This window comes from Anoplolepis gracilipes, chromosome 13, assembly GCF_047496725.1.
Source record: "Anoplolepis gracilipes chromosome 13, ASM4749672v1, whole genome shotgun sequence".
Classification (NCBI taxonomy): domain Eukaryota; kingdom Metazoa; phylum Arthropoda; class Insecta; order Hymenoptera; family Formicidae; genus Anoplolepis; species Anoplolepis gracilipes.
In genome coordinates this window covers 5,922,672-5,944,303 of record NC_132982.1, presented here as the reverse complement: position 1 = coordinate 5,944,303, position 21,632 = coordinate 5,922,672, and the positions used below count along the sequence as shown (strand labels likewise).

The following is a 21,632-nucleotide window of genomic DNA, read 5'->3' as shown; positions in this document are numbered from 1 at the left end:
CATCGGTCGATGCTCCGATCGATGTGATGCCCCAGGTGGTCTATTCTCGTTCTATCGGAAAACAATGAATCTAATGTCCTCATAGAACTAGTATAGCGCGTGCAAAAAGTGCCAAAAATTCTATCCAGAAGCCGAGATGAGAGAAACGGAAGATATAAATACACTTGTATTTACGTATGTACACATTATATACGTTACTTTTATATAAGATCTAACAACGACGCTCTATCCATTGCATGTGCAATTCCATATTTTATCCATAATGTATGTATTTTGTTCAATGCGAGTAATTTGTATCAAACAAAAATATGAGAAATATGCAATATTATTCGGAACATTAGTTGCGATTTATCTCGCTCAAACTCACATTTATAAAAATAAAATAAAATTGATAATATTGGAAGTACGATTAGTATTTTTTTTTTTTTTTTCTTGTGATTGTTAAAACGTTATTATTTTATAGAAATAAATCCATGGCGAATGCAGACTAAAGATATTCGCTAGCTTCTTAAACGTCACATAGTAAAAAGAACGATCGCGTATCGCATAAAATTCTTGAAAAGATAAAGTTTCCAGCTTGCAATACTGTAATGCGCTTCAAGCGTAACAACGTCACGAATCGTAAAATCGCGAATCAAAGCACAACGTCACCCTGAATCTGTTTAACATGCATGGAATTTTTCAATAAGGCAAAGAGAGATAAAGCATCAGCCGGTTTCTCGCACACGGAATCGCAAAAATCAGAGAATATCCGTTTGCATATATATGAGCATTCGAGAGAATACGATTCTTATCTAATTAAATAAATATCCGCCTACTCTTCTTCTCTCTCGTGTAACGCGCTGAGTTCTATTTTATTCGTGATTTCTTCCATAATAAATTAAATTTGCAGGAATATTTGCAGATCGTGAAATTAAGTTGAATGCATATGAATGCACCTTTACAACAGATCAGAACAGAATACGATAACTGCAGGCAATCATGTAATCAGCTTTCTATTGTTACATTTTTATTATGCCGCATCACGTCAAATTTCGCATTTGATTTTAATTGAAATAAATTAATCAACTCTTCTGAACTCGAGCGATTATTTCAAATACACGTATTTGCCAAACGGACCATAACTAATATAACAGACACGTTCGAACAAAGGGAATGCGTAAATTTGGTACGTAATAGCGGTCAATTCATTACACTTAATAAATTATTAATTTAATTTTAAATTCTCGATTTTATATTATTATATTTTTTTATTATTTATTAATCAGTGAATTATGTTATTGATATAACATCTAAAATGCATTTGTTATCTTAATTGAATCGATTGAATATTTTTTTAATTAATTGCATTTCTTGCTCATGCAACTTTGTTACCTTTTAATTCGATTAAGTGCTATTTTTTTAATTATTAAAATTTTAACCATTCTTTTCCCTCCTGAATTAGCTGCGATGGGACGTGTGTATTTCTTTTGACAAGTTATATTCTTCGCTTCGACAAACCATCCTAACGGCTGACCTATTTCCAACGTCAGAGATCCCATCGATCAATCAATCGAGCATTTAGATCGGTGGCCGAGGCTAATGCGACACGACGAGCGATGAGATGGAGAGCCCAGAGGTTTCGGTGTGGATCTCGAAGCACTTGAGAACTAATGAAAACCTATGCCCACACTTTTCGCAATCGCGTTGTCCATCACAACGAGTCAGTGTCTGTCAACCTTGTTTTTTTTTTTTTTTTTTTTTTTTTTGAGCAACAAATAGTTTTATGAAACTGACAACTACATAAATAGGTATACATATCAAATATTTTTTAATGTTACTAATTAATTTAAATTTAAGAAACTACGATGAGAACTTAGTTTTATCGAATTAATTGTGAAAAACGGAGAAATTTTGATCTTTTAAGTTAAAATCTGCAGTATTTTTAGCACTAGAATAATCGTATTTAAAATCTATTTTCTCCTCTGTTTACATGGTAAAAATGCCAAAACTTTTTAACAGTACAAAGCCAAATAGTACAAAGACAAATTGACTTCCATCCCGAGGAAACGCGGAGTTGAAAAACACTGCGTTACCGCTATATGTCGTGGTAATGCGTAAGCCGGTAGTGCACAGCACAAGTGCACTCTATGTAACTGCCGAAGCGCATCCGTGCAACATACATGCGGTTCGATGCAGCAAGGATCGAGCGCAAGCCAATGTATGTACACCAAATTGCCGGCAGCTCACAATGATTAATCGCTTCTTGTAGTTGCTTACAATCTCTAATTACCACCGTAATACTCTCGGCGTTATATCGCGCAGGAATTGTTCATTTTCTGTCAATTATTCTATCATTTCCTATTCCATCAAGTTTAGTATATTGTATTTATTATATACTCTTCTTCAATAAAAATTAATTGAAGAATGTTTTTTTATATCACAATTCAATTCCAATGCTAATTATTTTAATAAAATGTACAGTACAATTAACAAAATTGTATCAAAATATACAACTTTTCTTTAATTTGTATTTGTACCGTATTTATTGTATTGTATATTTATTTGTATTGTTTAGAAAAAAAATAATCAAGAGATTAAATGACCACAATAAATATGCCGAAGAACCTACGCCCTTCTCAATGTAATAAAAAAATTGTAACTTTTTCAGCAAAAATTTACAATTCCAGACAGCAGTGATATATCTTGATCAGGCTTAACATATCTTAGACACGTCGGCGAAAAGTCTCCTCGTACAGTATGAATGAATAAACTGTCGTGTCGTAAAAATCACCCGCTATAAAATAAATGTCGGACATTCGCCGAACAATTTCGTAAAATGGAGGGAAATATCCACTCCGTCGTGGCCAAAAAAAATTGGCGACGATGTCGTCAGCCGGATGCGGTACATACGTAGTATATATGTATCTACGTTGAATGCACACGCTTTGATGCAACAAGGCGCATCGCGATGCAACCGACGCGAAAACTACATATCCAAATTGTTCGGGATCAATTTTGCGAATTCGTGCTATATTAATTTATATGACGATTGTTGGCGCTTTTCCGACATGTCTCACTCTTTTTCTCTGTTTCTCCATTGCATACCATACTTCTCGTAAATTTTCAAACATTGCACTTTATCAAGATTTACAGAGAGAAAAAAAAATATTAATTTCAAGGAAAATACATTTAATCATATATGAAGCTGATTTTGTAAAAAAAAAAAAAAAAATGAAACAATATCTTAAATAAATTACAGACAAAAAAAGAAATTTAAACTGAAGCTCTTCGATAAAAAACGAAAAAATTAAGTCTAAAATAATAGATGTATTATTAAAGAAAAACATTTCGTTTACTCGCGCCTGTGCGCCAATCAATATTTTATTACATAATTACGTGTATTTGATCAATTTAATTAACTTTACACATTGGATGTTTCTCCCTCTTTATCTCTTCCTATTTTTATATTTACGCGTTTATTATAATTTATACGTGTAGTTTTATTCTATCCGAGAAATTCACAATATATTTTATTGTTACACAGAATAGGATTTACTTATCGGATGATATCTGTTGGCGCTTGTAAAAGTACTGCAAGTGACGTCACGGAAACGATGTATAAACGCATTGTATTCATATGCAAAAGGGAAGTATGCACAAACATACACACACAGGCGTATGAAACATTATATATACATATATAACAATTTCACCGAAGTCGTTACGGGAAGCTTTGTTGAATAACGCGCATGCATTTTCCATATAACGTTTAAATACAGAATTAAATACAATGTGTTTCCTCGTTGCGCTTTACTTAATCTTGTTTACAACATTAGTATATTTTACATTATTAAAAATAATGAGACATTAATTGAGACTGTTGATCTTGTATCTCGCAAAATAATACGAAATGGATCTCAGCCACGTTAAAATAAGCTGTGACTGCAGTTATATGTTAGAATAACATTTTTATGGTAACGAAAAACATAAAAAAAATTGATTGATCCAAAAGAAATAGAACAATTTGTTAAAAGTTATTGTTTAATTATAAAATGTGTGATTTCGTAACTTAAAATTTTCATAAAAATTGGAATATAAAAAATTACAAAAAAAATATTAAATGTCGCGAAATGTCTGTCAACTTTTTGCATTTATTATCTATAACAACATTATAGACGTGATTATTGATTTTTATTAAAAAGTAGAATAAAAAAAAAAAGGTTTTCCAAGATATTTCCAAGATACGGCGATGTATTTCTTTCCGTGTCCACCACTAATATTATTTACCCTTTACAGACATCGTGCCGAAGAAAACAGCACAGTCGGCCAAAATTAGTTGAAGGACACGCGCACACGCGAGCCCTCGGCGAAGGAATAAGTGAACGTTAGTAGAGAAATCTCGTAACTCATGTAGACCATGACGAACGATAGCATTAAGAAAGTTCGTCGGTGATCGTGTTCAGAAAAATTGGCGATCAGCCAATTCTCCCTGTCATCGAGGGACAGCTTCAAGTTATCCGAAATTGAGTGTATGTCGAGGACGACAGCATCTCGGGTGGAAACGCGAGAACGAGACGGAGCGGAAGGAGTTAAAAAGGAAAAGGTAAGACGTCGGAGCAAAGTGGACACAGCAAGACAGCAAGACGGAGATAGAATTCCCAGGAAGACGAAACGAAAAAAAAAAAAAAGAGAGACACAAACAGAGTAGGAAGGTGGCGAGTACGAGAGAGAAATACCAAGAGAGAGAGAGAGAGAGAGAGAGAGAGAGGACAGATGATGGGAGGGGAAAGAGCGGCGGCGGTCCAGGAGCAAGAGTAGCGGGGGAGGGTCGTAGCTTCGAATCAGGGGCTGCTTTCAGAGGAGCACGCAGTGCTCTCTCGTCTCGCGAGCCGAGAGAACGAGAGAGAACGTGCGTGTCGGGTCGCGGAAAGAAGGTAGTCCTCGCGTGTCTTCTTCCCAAGTGTTCTCACTCTCGCGTGTTTCTCGTTTCTGTCAAAAAAGCACGAGATATTAAAAAGAGAAACTCGTGGAAATCACCGATCGACACCTCGTATCTTTTTTTTTTTCCTCCCTCTTCCTTCCGCCGCACCCTGTGCCTCTTTGTTCTTTGCTGTTCACCTGCGTAAAATCTGGACGAGGCACTCGGGGATGAGACGACAGCTGATTAACGCGTCGGGATTTAAGACCAGGTGGAAGATCAAGGGTTAACGCTCGTCGAGACTGACAACGTGATCTTCGAGGTATCGCTCGACAGAATGATCGGAAAAATCCAAACCGAGCAATGAATTGAAATTAACCGAGCATTGATAATTAAAGTTTAAAACCAAGTGTGTGAGACAAAAAATTAATGTTCGCGAAAGATCGTAAAGAAGATCGTAACGAAGATTTATTTAAGATAACTTTCGGTCGCCTCTCCATCTTTCTCGCATATGACAAAAAAAAACTCGATATATCTCCGATCTGAAATTCTTAAAAAAACATCCCTTTAAAGACACTAGGTGTTCCATTTGGTGGATTAATTAATTTTGGAGCTGGAGAGATTAAGGCGGCAAGTGCTTTGATCGAGCTGTATGATGGTGATAATTCAATGAGTTCACTGATCCGTGATTTTTTTTATTATCACAGAAAGGAGAAAAATTATTTAGTTGAATTTAAATTTCGTTTTCTTTCATTTTATTCAATCCTAGGAGACTTTATAACGACACTTTAATTAAACTTGATTAACACGTAAATCGTTTTTAAAGGACAATATTGTGAAGCAAAAAGATGAAAACACTTTGTGAAAAAAGTAAAAAGTGCATAATAAGAATAAATTAAATATGTAAAATCTATTTAAAATATAAAAGTTACAGTTTTTAATTAAGTTTTTAATTAATAAATGCTGACTAATCTAAAATATATAAAAGATTTTTTAAAAACGTTTTCTACACACACTTTTAATAAAGATTAAATACTTAATATATTAAAAGCAAGAGGAAAATCCATCACATTATTTGTTTAATTATTAAAAATAAAAGTGAGAAAAAAGTAGTTGTCGCGTGCAATCGTATTTGTTTCTGGTTTAAAGGATAAACGTGGTTTAAAGACTTGGGCGAGAATAGTAGAAGGGTTAACGCCCAGAAGAACCGCAATAGGATTCTCGTGGTATTTCGGACTAGAGGCTAGTAGAGGCGGCGACACACGCCGTTTCTAAGAACTTTAACTCGTACTACATATCCAGGATTTTCTCGTTGACATGTTTGTCGCACATAGTTAACGCTAGAGTTGCGATTTGGAGAGAAAAGCTCCGTCCAGCTCGGAACTTTGACCCATATCTTCTCACCATGTTAGCTGCAATTGTGTGACATGAATGACGCATTTAAACGTAACGATACTAATCCTCAAGAAAAGTTATTATTTTCGCAATTTTATGTAGCAACGTAAACATAATATCAACTTTTATTTATTTAAATTTAAACTATCGTTAATTATAGATTCCCTTACAATCACACGTAATACAGAATCCCGTTTATCACCGCTAAAAAATTAAATTTGAGCTTTGACATTCCACTTTATTTTTAATTCTTCTCGTAAAAGCTTTGACACTCCACTTTGTTTTCAATTCTTCTCGTAAAAGTTCTGTATTACGATTCAGACAGAATTGTTTTTTCAAAGAGCAATAAATGTGAAAAGCCGATCGTCACAAAATACATTGATATAAAACGACATTTTTTGATAAAAAGGAGCTTTAAAACAGCAATGAGATTACTCGATCATTAATTATGTGTTAAATTTAATATAATTATGATTTTTTTTAGACATACATATGTGTATCATACCCCAAAACACAAAAGTCATTCCGATTTTAATAAATTGTAATATTCAAAGCACTATTTAATTTTCCAAAGAATTTCTCCAACGATTTCCATCATTCGGTAATCAATATGTTAATAATCCAAATATGTAACATTATATTATTAATTAAACAAATATTTAGAACACATTAATCAAATATTTAGAATACGCAAACAATCACATATATATATATATATATAAATTAATCACTTTTAGATACGATTAAAGTAATTAAAGTAAATTTTAATTTAACAGAGAATTTCAATATACATATATCTAATTTAATGTTACATAAAACTTCAATAAAAAATCGTGATAAAAATAAAACGACTGTTCTTTTTCTTAAACATCTGTAACAATTTTTATTTAATATATATATAAACCAGGAGAATTTGCTATTAACATTTTATATAGTGTTTGCGAATATCTGCACGGCAAGATTCAAAATGGTCAAGTAGCAAGTCTCGTTGCTGCATACGGTAAATCTGAAAAGCAATTCCGTCAAGGAGGCTGCCCTTTCGTTGATCTTACTCCACGCGAGACTCTCGTCGCTCTATTTACCGAGTCAGAGGAGAGTTTGTCTTTCGGGGTCGTGGGTCGGGCTTTATTTAATTATTCCTTTCGGTACATATACTCGCTCAAATCGTGGTGACGGTCGAGTCTTCCATTGTATATAGATATAGCGAAAGATTAAACCACAAATTCGACCGACTTGTGTAAAAAAAAACATTAGAACAAAATTAATTTAGAGATACTTGTCATCAGCAACCCTATAAATTTAAAGCAACTTTAGTGCAAACGTTAATACCCATCCAAATGAAATATCGTTACAGCACCGCGGATTCGTTATCTTGTACGCTGACTTTGTAATATTTGTCAATTCGATTTTGTTTCACGTAAAATTAGCGCGAACCCAATTAAGCGCGCGGCATCTAACGAGCGAACTTAATTTAATTCGTTTTTCCAAAACTGCACCCGACGTGTCCCTTTATTATGTCGAGCGCGTTGCCGTTTCGCAAAATTACGCGCCAATAAGACCGCGCTTTTTGTCAGGTCGAGGACTAATTTTGGCATAAATTTACCCTCGTCACTCTATGAGAGTGAGGCTGAAAAGGGTGCATACATACGTTCGTGTCGATAGAAATTGCCTTTGTCTTCCATTTATCTTTCTCTTTCGTAAAGACAAGAGACAAGATAAATTAATTTGACAATGTAATTTAATCGTAACTCAATTGAACTTCAAAGAGTAGGCGTATAATTTTTTTGTCTGATGTTGAGTTTATCTCTCTGTTTCGAGTCACTTAAACGAAGAATTATATGAATTGAAAATATCGCGAAAAATTAGCTTTTCAAATTGAAAAGATTAGTCGAGAAATTGATTTAATTTGAATTAATTCGTACAATAAAATGTATTTCATCTGTTTTAAATAATGTAGGTTCTTTTTTAATTTTCATACAATTATAATTTAATTTAATTTTATTTCGGCTCAAAAATTTCTATCGATACCAACAAAACCGTAGAATAATAAAAATAAAAAACCCTGTACTCTCCTTCGTGAAATAACGCGAGTAAGGTTGCTTTCAAAGTAAGAGCTAATTTCGGAACAAATTCGCTCTCGCTCGTGAGTGGTTCGCCAAGGGAAAGGCTGGCGTATAAGTTTCCATTGGCAACCGAGTTTGTCTTTTCTGTTGCGCGTCGACGAAAACAAGGAACAGTTCTGTTGCTAAACTTACAACCGAAATAGTTCGATGGCGTTGATGAGTTCGAATGCGCGATAGAAACTTTAGTGCGGTGAACGGCCCCGAATGCGTTCTGATACAACAGCCGAGGAAGTTCTCGGACTGCGATTGTGTCCAGGCTAGCGGAAAGAGTAAAACGAGATCCGGTTTTGATCCGACTCGATTATAGCACTAGCGGTTCGCTCGGAACACAAAGGGTCGCATCTGCAAGTTACATTAAAATAATCAGCACCATTTTGTTTAAATCAATATAATAATTAAACCCCTGTCAAATTTATTTTGACTTTTCCGAAAAATAAAGTAACAATAAAGAGAATGTAGTTATTACATTTTCCCTTCTTTTATGAAAATGTAATATAATATTGATTTGAAAATGACAGAAGAACATTGGTCACTCACGAAAGGAATGTAAATGGATCAGACAGTTGAAAATAATGGACATAGTCGATTGTTTATTCATCTCGCATATCAAATATTAATTCGACCAGTAGTCGGAGAAATTAAGATGGAATTGATTAACATATCGAATGTTGGTGGCGAAAATATTCGCTCATCGAATAAACTAAATCGGGCTGGTAGACACGATATCATAACGACGTAATTTACATGATAGTATACAATATCAATGATGTTGAGCGAATGAAGACAGGTTAAAATAATCTCACAGCTGTTGTGTGTGCTCTTGTTCCTCTGTTAGCTAAATATACCTTAATTAACTCGAATGTGTGTGAGTCTGCATACTTTACATCATGTACACTGTTATAGAAGCTCCTCGGAAACGTTGAATGTAATATCAAATAATGGTGCGACAGGAACAAATGTTGAATATGATTGACAAAACCCTCCGAAAGCGTTCGTATATTAAATTTGACGTCATATCTTACGCATTCAATGTTGGCGAATCGATTTTTATTTTGCACGTGTCAAATTCACATGTCATTAATAAGCCGCGATTTTGTGAAATTTATATTACAAAGTTATATTTCCCGAGATTTATCCTCGATACTGAAACATGTCATTCGTATTAATCGCACGCAAAGTGTATGTCTGATAAAAATGTATGAATATATATAAATAGAGTTTCTTTCATGTATGAGTCTCAGTCGTTTCGTTTATTTCTACAAAAGATAAAAGAGTTTCGCACTTCTCTTTCTCTTTTTAATAATATCCTTAAATTTAAATTCTGCTCACGATTTTCTATTAATGGTTTTACTCGAGTATTGGTGTTTACGGCTAGTCGTGGCATAAAATGGATTGTAAACATTGCATTTTTAGGTGCTTCTTCTAGCATGGAATTTCTTCCGCGTTTATTAAATTTTATGACGGAATCTTACTAGTAATTATTATTGCCTCATGAAGATGATTATGTACATTCAGTAATAATAACATATTGACCAGTTGTATCTAAACTTCTTCCATTAACTAAATCAATGTGTTTAAAAATCTCATTTCATACTTATTATTTCATTACTATATATATTCATACTCTCATTTCACTTATTATTTATAAGACAGTCGTTGTCGGTTTCTGTAACGTTTCTCGTTTATCAGAGAATTAAAAGTAGATTTCCTGGAATATTTTCTAGAACATTTTTTCTGCAACAAAAAGAGTAGTTTAATTTTTCTTGTCTTTATACTACCTTTATATCCATGCCAGAAAATTAAACTTCTTGAGGTTTCTCTCATGCAAGAAAATCACGATGCGGACATGAGAAGCTTTATAAGCGAGTATAAAGTGCGATAATACAAGATGCTCTAGCGAAAGATATCCTTTTATACAACTACAATATACAGATTAAAAATATCAAATGTAAAGAAAAATAGCAGTTGTTTCAATTTGACATTTAATGTTAAAAATAAATTAATGAGATTTCGCAAATTAAATCTCAAATATATACAAAAGTAAAATCTGGCTTCAATATTAAATAAACATTTTGCTCATCATCGGATTATTCATTTTTCGTAAAAGAGAGAAAAACGTATATAAAGAAATAACAATCGAAAAAGAAAGGGCAATCCGGCGTGATTAATTATATCATTCGATATCTCATGTTGATTATTTTTCGCGCCCACATCCACCAAGGTAAAAAAGCGAGACATTAAGTATTCGCGAAAGATTCATTGTCGATATCCGTGAAATAATTAAATCTCTCAAGAATGTCAAGGTAAAGATAAAAGATACATGTGAAAAATTTAATTTAGTCGCAAATAACATATCTATCAACGTAAACAAGATTACATTTCAGGGTTGTTACAATCACATCTTTCTGCCTTTAGATATTTTTTTTTTTTAATGCTTATATCATCTCGCGTATCGAATGTAATTATACATACATGCGAGATTAAATTAAAAACGCATTTTCCAACGGGAACTCTTTATAGTGCCGCTGTTCATAGTTGCATTCTCGCAACAAACTAAATTTCACTCAGTAGCAATTAGCAGCTATTGCCCGCAGCGTGCGTAAAGCTTCCCTTTTTTGCCCGTTTGCGTCATAAATTATCCAATGGACAGGTAGATTCCATGCAACTGGCTTACTCCTCTCACGTATAAAGCGATATTTGTAATGCTGTTTATGCAAGTGGTATATTACTCCAGTGGTTATCTGCCTTACAAAGTACACCTACGTTAATTCGCCACGTTCGCCAGCACTTGCGTCCCAAAGACTACCGCGTTTTAGTGCAGTCGTGACTTGGCTAGACATCATGCAAACTCGTGTCGACACGAACAGATGGTAATCACCCATCTCTTAAAGACCATTGGATTAAATTAGATCGGAAATAAATTCAACTAAATTAGTTCACAATATATAAAATCTTAACACGTTCGTATTTAATTTTAATTGAATAATTAGTAAATTAAAATATTATTTAATAATTTAATATAAATTTTCGAGTACGTCATTAATTGATTAAGAGTCAAACTTGTAAACATTAATGCTAGACAATACATCAAAAAAATTGCATACATTTATTTAAATAAGTATTATAATTAAAATTTTATTTTTACTTTATGTAAAAATAAATATAACGTATAAATACAAATTTATTTAATTCATGCTAGCGTTTATAAATTGCTAACATCTGCAGTTATCTAATAAAAATTATTTTTATACAATATTTAAAAAAACTTTCCTTACTTTATTATCTCAGTATTATGAATATAGAAATGTCCTATATATTCTTACTATTGACAGCATAATGTGTGCTTTTAGATTAAATTATAAAAATTCAATCCCTCAGCTTTAACAAATTTTATTTTTTGTTAAATTTATATATCTCTTAATATATTACTTTTCTAATGTAAGTGAAAAATCGTTTTGTATTGATCACATATTTTACACTTGAGTGCCGAACCAATAATGACAATTAGAGACAAGAATTATGCTTGTTAATAGCAAATATTGAAAAATAAATGCGAGAATCATGGACGAACACTGCTATAACTTTGTTGTTTAGGGTCGAACTATTCTTCCCTTGGGCGAAAGCTTCTGAATATTGTAACATCGCCGTAGTTTGTAACACTTTGTATACTATGATAAAGACATTATTTGCAATATCGATGCAAAACTAATTACATCGTCCGCGAATATATCGACCCAATTCATGTTAATGAACATTTGACACTGTCCTCTTCGCATCCTTTTAAAATTAAATCTAAGGTTTATTAATCTCATTTTATTTTAAATAAAGAACATGTATTATTATATTATCTCATTTATTATTTGAATAAATTCGACATTGACTTCTTCTCCTCAACAAACATATTCAAACACAGACAATATTTCAATTATATTTGCTTTGAATATCATATTTCTCTGTTTTCGAGAAAACTGACAAAAGGCTTTCTTATTCTATATCTTATTTTTATACCACAAATGTACATTATTTATTTTCAAAATTCAGTTCAATCCAAATTTTAACGTAGAATACTTAAAAATTGAAAAAAAAATTATATCAAAACTAAAGAATTCTTTTTTTTTAATCTTAATAATTCAATTAATGTAAATAACATGGCAAACCATAAATATATGTTCAAGGAAATTGTTCAAAAAAGTCAGAAGTTCAGATTTTATGAAATTAAATGGAGATTTATGTACTTTTCCATCATCATAATCTACAAAGGGAGAATATACCATTCATTCACCTAAAATTTCGGAGACGGCTATTTCCCTATAAGGAAGAGATAAAAAAGAATCTTCTTGAATTCTTTGATGAATTCTCTTGTGAAAATGTTCGGTTAGTATCCGCGAGGGAGACGTTACTGCTCCCCTTTTGCTCATTTTACGTTCTACCATAATAACATAAGTATCTCTTAACCTGTGTAGTAATACTTCCTCAGCTGAGATGTCTGAATACTCAATTGCTATAATGAAGATAGATCTAAAAAAAAATGTACCTCGTAAACTTTAACCATAATATCCTTTTTGTCTTTATAATTTCATGTGTGTGTGTGCTACTTTATTCTACTTATCAAGAAAAAAAAAAATAAAAAGTATAATAATACATTTACATTACTATTCAAACATTTCTATAATATTTGTTTTATTAAAAGTAATAAATATTATTTTTACTATCTATAGTACTCTCAAGTGCTTCTTCTTTTAATTTTCATAAGTAAATTTATTCTGAAATAGTTCTATTTTAGAATATTCTAATTTTTTTCACGTTAGCTATCACTTAATGTCAGATTTTGAAATGATTATAAAGATCTATGATGCTCTTTGTCGCCCACTTCAAAATCTAACATTACGTGACGGCTAATGTGAGAAAGATCTGAATATTCCGAATGGGTGCTATTCCAGAATAAGTTCGCTTATCTTATAAGAGAAAGATCTCCGCCATTTAACATGTTAATTAAATTTAATTATTAGCGAGTGAAAATTTAGAGGAAATTTAATATTATTATTGCCAGTTTAAAAATCTCGGTTATATAGTTACATTGTTAAAGCTAGAGATTAGAAAACGCTAAAACAAAATTGAGAACATGATATAAGCAACATCGATATCATTCTTTAATCTCACAAATGATATTACAATAATGCATTAAACAATACGTTTCAAATGAAATAATCTGAATAAAATATATTATTATTTATGATAAAAACAGTTTAAAGTTTAAGTAAAATTTTATGTAAAATCGTAAAGGTATGACTTTAAAGATTTATTCTGTATAAAGAAGATGGAAATTGCATTCGCGCAGGATTAAAGAAAGATACGATCGGGAAAACACACACAGACAGAAGCGCATTTGCTCGTTCGGGTTCCGGTACACTGTCGCGAAAGCGCGACAAAGCCAACGGTATTATCGGCTCGATATCTCTCTGGATATGTCTTTTCGCGCGACAACGTGGTAGTTTTGCCTCCCTGTCGACGCAGTTTTGCGCCTTGTTGCACCGCGGCGCGTCGCCCCATAATCCCGTTCTGCATTAGACGATGCACGAAGAAAATGCACAAAAGCTGCGGATTCATTTTTCCAATATGCCCAATTGCATCCATCAGCGTCGCCTTTGAAGCGTTAGTCGCGAGCGAGTTAATACGTGACACTTTTATCGAAATCAATTTCTCTCTTTCTTATATGAAATGTGTCGTCGAATAAACATATATAAACTATAAATTTCAATTTTTATTTTTTTTTTCCCCCAAAGTTAAAAGCAATATATTGTAATAATTAGATTCAAAGCTTTGATGCAAAAAAAGACTTCTGATGTCGCGGATTTATAAAACCGGCTCTAGTTACGATAACGAGTATGAATATTTATAGCCTATTCTGCTTACATTTCTTGCACAAAGGTATCTACTCGTGCACAAACACATCGCGGTCGATCCGTTCGCAATTTTTATTCATCTTTCTCTTTGTGTGCGCCATCCTTTTTTCAACACGTGTTACAAAGCGATGCAATCGAGAAACGAGTTGCGTTTTCCATTGCTATCGTTGTAACGTTGTTTTGAGATTTATGTTGCAATATTGCGATTTCACGTTAGTTTTGTTAGAGGTAGCTCCGATGACTTTTGCCGAGCATAACGAGATATGAGAACGAAAGATGAGATGTATAAGAAAATAATCAATCAAACACTCGAATTACTTTTGTAAAAGTAATTTTTTCCGTGTAACACTGGTTCGATAAAATTGCAGACTATGTGCATATTTTTTTTTACGCGACCCGATGTGTTAGCAATCTAATGTTTTGTAAAATTGAATTTCAAACCTACATGCAACCAATCCATAGGTTCATTGTCCAACATTTCCAAAAAAACAGGATTTATATTGCATCACGCAATGCGATTCGCGTCACGCACTTGGGACGAGCTTCTAAAATTGATGTACGCGCAAATCTACAGATTTCGTTTTACATATTTTTCGCACGATATATGTTAGAATTTTAATTTTAACATTTTTTTTTCAACGTAATTAAAGGACGGTACTTGTCCTCACGTTACGTTGTTGTAAATGTTACGGGTTACTTTGTCGTTTATCTTCTCGACCATTCTTGACAAGACGATACATGAGAAAAGCTCACCTTGCCTCGGTCGCTTCGTCGTCGAATTCTCATTAACTGAACGTAAGACTCTTTTCTCTCGGTAAAAGAACAAAGAATGATTACCAGTGTTATAAACAATGTCTTAAACTTATAAAAGCATTTTCGAAACAATTTTTTTGGAAATAGTTTGTCTCGAGATATCGTTACAAAATAAATAAATGCAAATATATGTATTACAATCATTTTATATCAATTCAAAACTATATAATACATAATATTTTATCATGTTTCTTATTTAATATACAAATAGAGAGTATAAATCTATAGATTAAAAGAGCAAAAATTTTAAATATAAATTTTATAAAAAAAGAAATGATCGTCACAAAAATTTAATTAAACCATCAATCTGTAAAACAAGATAAAATAAAACATTAATTTTAATTATTTTTAATTATTATTTTTACTATTAGAATATAGTCAATATTATAATATTAAATAAATTAATAATAGCTCAAAAAGAAATAAATATTGTTTATCATACATCTCTTTTAAGATAATTCGATAATTCTTCAATATTTTAAAAAATTATGCAAAATTCCGTAAAATTATTTTCTCTCTCTGTGTGTGTGTGTGTGTGTGTGTGTGTGTGTGTGTGTGTGTGTGTGTGTGTGTGTGTGTGTGTGTGTGTGTGTGTGTGTGTGTGTGTGTGTGTGTGTGCATATTTAATTAAAAGTTTGACAAAGATCAAACATCATTATTACTGAAAGCGTCAAATATAAACGGAAAGAGGCAGAACTAGTATTTTCAATATTCAGGAATAATTTTGAAGCGTTAGAGTTAATTGCTACATCGATTGATGGGCTATTCTCGTATATCGAGACAGGAGCATGATGTATCTGTCTAATTTCGTGACACTGTAAATTCGGGATTGGAAATACCGGCTGCTATCTCGTCAACGTGAAAAAGCACTGACAGGTCATTTGATATGATCATCGTTGGCACGAAAAAAGTTTAAGGCAACAGTGTAATCCATCACGAGGATCATAACGCGACTTTCTTCAGTCCTCGTATAGCCGGATGCGAGGCGTTGTTAAAAATGGACGGCGTGGTTTCTTCCGAGTATTCTTTCAAGAGGTTTACCCGACCGACTTGCTGCAGCTTCACTTCCGGGATAAAACGAGCATGACCAAAATACTGAATTGAGTTAAGCAAAGTTTAACTTTTTTTGCGGTAAAAAGAATTTTACTTCTCGTGTGAGCGAAGAATCGCATAATCGATCCTCCAGTAAACTGTGCGACAAGATTAACTGACGGGATTTAAAAAGAATGCGCGAAAAGGATGCGAAATACGATAGGAAATTGTAATTGAAAGGTGGAATAAACCTGTATTAGCGATACGTTGTAACCGCGAATTAAATGTAAGTTGGAGAAATTAGCGACATAGTAAAGATAAAATGCAACATTTAATTAAATGAGACCTCTAGGCAATATGCGGGTAATTAATAAATTATACATCATATATGTATATTGAAAATTACCAAATTATGTTGCTATATTATGATCATAAAATGACGATCTCTCTCCCACATATACAGATTACGCAATTTTATTTTCAAATACAAAATTATTATATTTATTTTAAAAAAAGATTATTGAATTTTACTTTTTGCACTTAAGATTTATTACAACAATAATTTTCAATGACAGTTTGCCAAATGAGCGAATCTAAATATCATTACCAGAAATTAATTAACGTATACTAATTCTCTAATATAATTAATTCTATTTAATTAGCACATTTATTGATCTCATTTCATCGCGAGCTATTAAATCTCAAGCGGAATATCTTAATGCATATAAAACTTTCCTCTCATCGTTGAAGTGCGCTTTATTTCAGCCAAGTTAGCGCGCCCTCGGTGTAATTTTGAGTAAAATATGCGACGAAGGTTCAGAATAGCAGACGCAAATCGTTATGCATGTCGTTATGCAGTTTGTTCATAAACTTTTATATTAATAGCATGTTGCCTTATGAATTTATTTTTTCTTCATTTGTGTGATGTATGTAATCATTTATTTATTTTTGAAAGTCGACAATAAAGAAAGTTGCGCATAAATAATTATGATATATTTCGCGATCATTGAGACAATTATTACCGTCATGTCACTTCCACCATTCAAGCGCGACAAAGAACTCACCTCTGAAATTAAGGGCATCTCTTGTTTCACGCAATGAGAGATACGTGGAGAACGTTTTTCATGTGCTAATATTCCATTCCACGCGCGCATAACAACCGACATTTCTTTCCGCCTACGTCATAATGTGAAACTACCAACAATACCGTACGCATTGAGACTGCATCCACTGTGCAAAACAATCGGACAACGACGTGTTTTGTTCTCACACCCGGTATAAACATTCATTTGGAATTTACATTGTCAGTCATATATAAATAAAGCTCGTGTAATAGAGGAAAAATATTTCTCCTCGGAGGTGTATATATAATCAAATTAAAAATGGTTGCAGGAAAAAATCATTTCTCGAATAAAATAATATAATCTAAAAAATGTCTCTCTCTGAGAAAAATTTGCGGCAGAAAATATTATACATATAACACGTTAGTCTACGCATTTGTTTCATTGGAGATTTATACTGATCAAATAACACAAAATTTGAAAAATTCAAAAATCAATATACTGCTATATAACTGTGATTAATCTTGCTTTATGGTTTTTCAATATTTCCGAAAATATACGAAAAGTCGCATTTATGTTTATTTGAAAATCCCGTTCTATCTCAATAATAATAAAGACAATCCAGTAATGATTAATTTGCCATAAAACTTTTGTATTTAACATTTTATAAACATGAGACAAGTTATATTTTTTTAATTATAAAAAAATATTAATTGATAAAACTGTATCTCTATAATAACTCTATAAAACTGTATCTTATAATAATTATATTATTTAATTTTCCATAACCATACCATAGATACAATAACGAGTGAAGTATGAAACTTTGCAGACAGACATAGATTAGTTTGCCCTAGAATGATCACGATATCTCGTTAACTTCGCGTAAAACTATACTGCTCGATGAGAAGTTAATGATCGCGTTTCAAGATTACGATGAGATATATATTTTCTTGAACAAGAAGAGGAAATAAATGGAGAGTAATATATGGATTTTGAAAAATTAATATGCTTTGTTACATGATATTTACACAATAAAGAAAACGGGAAATTAAAAAAAAAAAGAGAAAGAGAGAAAAGAAGGAAGACAATCTCTCACCGTCTTTTATACTACAAGAGAAAATAACACTTCAAATTTTCAATAAAAGTAAAATCCAATAACAGAAGAGAGCCCAACTAATTGCTGTCTATAACTATTGCTGCATTAAAGTACATTTGACTTTTTTTTTTTAAACACAGCTGTTTCCACTATGATATTTTTTTATTTGAATAAAATCTTTTCTCTTTAATTTTAGCATGCGTCAAACGTTTTGACGATATATAACAATATAATTTCAGCCTGTCAAATTGATAGAATCGGAAAAAATATGCCTAAAATATATAATAATATTATCAGCGAATATAACGTTGCTTGTTTCATACAATTATGAATCGATGGAAGCAAATATTGTATTAGTTCCGGATTATACGTGCTATAAACGAAAATTATCCGAGACGCCAAGCTGGATAGATAGGACTTGATTGTGTTACGACAAAATCAATATTCTATTAGCTGGTGTACTTATTGCGTTGTGTTCGCGGGAAATGAGAATCATTCCGCGTTGATGGAACACCAACGAGTGCGTGAGACATGAATGGTACGCATGGACAAATAGCTTGTCAGCTGTGTCATAGTTAAACGCGTGTGGAAGTATATACGAACACTTGGTACCCGAAAGCACTACGAAGAAGCGCTTGACTCGAGGAGAGTCGATACCTGTCAATCCGTCCGTCGTCCGATATTCAAGTCACGTGCGCGTGCCGGAGATATTATATTCGCGCGTTCAAGGTGTAAAATATAATTTAATTAAAAACATATGTATTATATTATTTAAAAAAACCTAATGTTTTAATAATAACTCGCGCAACTTATTTTCTGTTTGATGCAATTCTCATAAAATACATGAGCAGAATTTCACAATCATATTTTCGGGATTAATTACTCTCATTGTCAGTCGTAAATATAATTCTCATTATCTCCTTTCATTGAAGTAATTACAGTGCAATGGAGAAGAGAGAATTATGGTTTTACGGTATTACGGCGTGTTAGCGCAAATTAATCAGTCGTATTAAAGCCAGGAATGTAAGTCAATTTCACGTATTTAGTAGATAAACGACTCGACTATTCATTTATTATTACATAACATATATAATATATATTCCGAAATACATAGGTCAATGAGAATAGTCGCTATTAAAATAAACTATTCATTCGACAAGTAATGACACCGCTGATATCTATGTACGTTGATCTGCTGGTGTTGCAAAATGTTAATATTGCCGATACAATAATTCGCGATAAACGCACGTCGACAAAGGACGTTAAGCCAATTGTGATGAATGAGCAACGAGTCGAGAATGAATCGATTAACGGCAATAATGAATGGGAGAGCTGTACCTCCACCGTCAGATTGACCGGGATATGAAACCGGCTCGTCGCTATCCGGTTATCCCCTTGAGATTTATCCCGGTCATATTCCACAAAACCCTCCGAACGAAAAGTCGATATAGCCGACAATGATTCGCCCAGGCGTTTCCAAAGTTTTTCATATGATTTTTTTATCCAGAAAGAAGAAAGAAACTTGAAATCGAAAGATCCCATAGAGTCGGTTCGCGAAAGTTATTGACTGGCTAATAATAGATGTGGAACAGCCAGATTTTGATTTTCTTTTTGTAACATGTAACTTTGTATTGTGTATCCTCGCTAGATTTAATAATTCATCTTATATAGTAAGAAATTTCTAGCATTATTGAAGAGGAGAATTAAATAATTAATATATTTATATTTCAATTTCATATTTTAAAGAATTGATATCTTATCGAACAACTTTTGAAAAGATGAAATAAAAAATACGATAGATTTGTCGTCTCATTCAATTCTTTAATATTTTATATCGGTTTCAACAAATTTCCATAGAATACGTAAAGTCTTGACAATGTCAATGAAATATTACGTAGCAAATACGCGAAAATAATTCACTTTCAAAAGTTTTCTAATGCGAGAAAAGTGTATTATAAAAAAATTAGCTTTTCTAATATTTATTCACCGCCGTAAAAAGTCGGATGGCTTTAAAGTAGAAGAAATTTCGCGACAACCTGTCTCTGTTCACAGAAGATAAAATTTTCTCCTAAATATTAGAATAATGGCTCTCTTACGTAAACTTTGTGTCATGTAGGAATGCACCAACTGCAAAATATGTTAGAGAACAAACGTAAAACATTCGTAAACTCCGTTATCTGCCATAATGAAAAAAAAAAAAAAAAAAAATAAAGTCGAGGCAGTTAATCACTTCTCTCTCTCTCTCTCTCTCTTTCTTTGTATTTTTCTCAACTTTCAATTAGTACAGCATTCGTCTCTAAGAGTGATTCATATGTTAATTAAAGATATTAATAATCGTCATTAGTATTTTACGTGTAAATCGTTATCACGTATAATAAAACTAACCATGAAAATTCATCTAATAATGCAAACTTAAAAATTGTTGCAAAAATTTCCTTTTTTTAACTACTTTATTTTATTTTTATTAATCAAGTATTTTTAATATTTTGTTTCATAAAAAAATCTCTTTATTATACTACATATTATGTTGCTAAATGTGCCATAGTTGTGTAACTCGAAAATTTTGAATTAATTTTGGTCCCCATGATATAAAGTTCTCGCACGGAACATACTTGATACATTCATATAATATTCACGTATGTACGCATATCATCAATTAGTCAGAAATAGTAAATGACTTTCAAATATGTTACAAGGTAATGACTGATTATTTCAGTATCATATTCTAAATGTAATTTATAGAGTGATCTAAAAAATACATGAATATAAAAGTCACATTAAATATGTTCGCGATTAAATGTTAATGTAAGATTCTTCTAAATTAAAATTCATCTTTTATTACTAAATAAAGATTAAACTTTTATTGTCTTAGAAATTTAATTCATCAAAATTTTTTAATTTTTAATCATTTGTAATTCGAGAATATTTATATATTTTTTAATATATCAAGAAATTTATAAATTAATAGAATGATATTTATTCTGAAATATTTAATATCAAATAATTATATAAATAAAAAATCTCATATTAAATTGACAATTAAAAAAATATCTAAGTTCTCTTTTTAAATAAGAATTAATTTCAAAGTTCTTTCCAAAGTAACTCTGGCATCATATAATTTTTTGCGATACGTAGTCGACACTGATTATTCAGTATACATATTTAATAACGGTAAGATCTCGGATACAATATCACGAAATTTCGTCTCTTTACGGAATGTTCCTCGCTGTGAAACCACGCGTAATAACATTTCCATATTCACGACATTAGCAGTCCCGAAATACAGTTTCCGGGAAAACGTGAATT

General features: G+C 32.1%; 2 protein-coding genes across 3 annotated transcripts in view; one reads left to right on the top strand and one right to left on the bottom strand.

The window, feature by feature from the left end:
• LOC140672619 (midasin) overlaps positions 1-21,632 on the bottom strand; it is a 96,833-nt gene that overhangs the window by 34,575 nt on the left and 40,626 nt on the right. The window lies entirely within an intron of this gene.
• The window catches only part of LOC140672623 (uncharacterized), a 44,668-nt gene continuing 27,897 nt past the window's right edge, over positions 4,862-21,632 (top strand). For both annotated transcript variants that reach the window (XM_072904919.1, XM_072904917.1), the window contains exon 1: positions 4,862-5,222. The gene's annotated coding sequence lies outside the window, so the exon portion shown is untranslated. The remainder of the gene's footprint in view (positions 5,223-21,632) is intronic.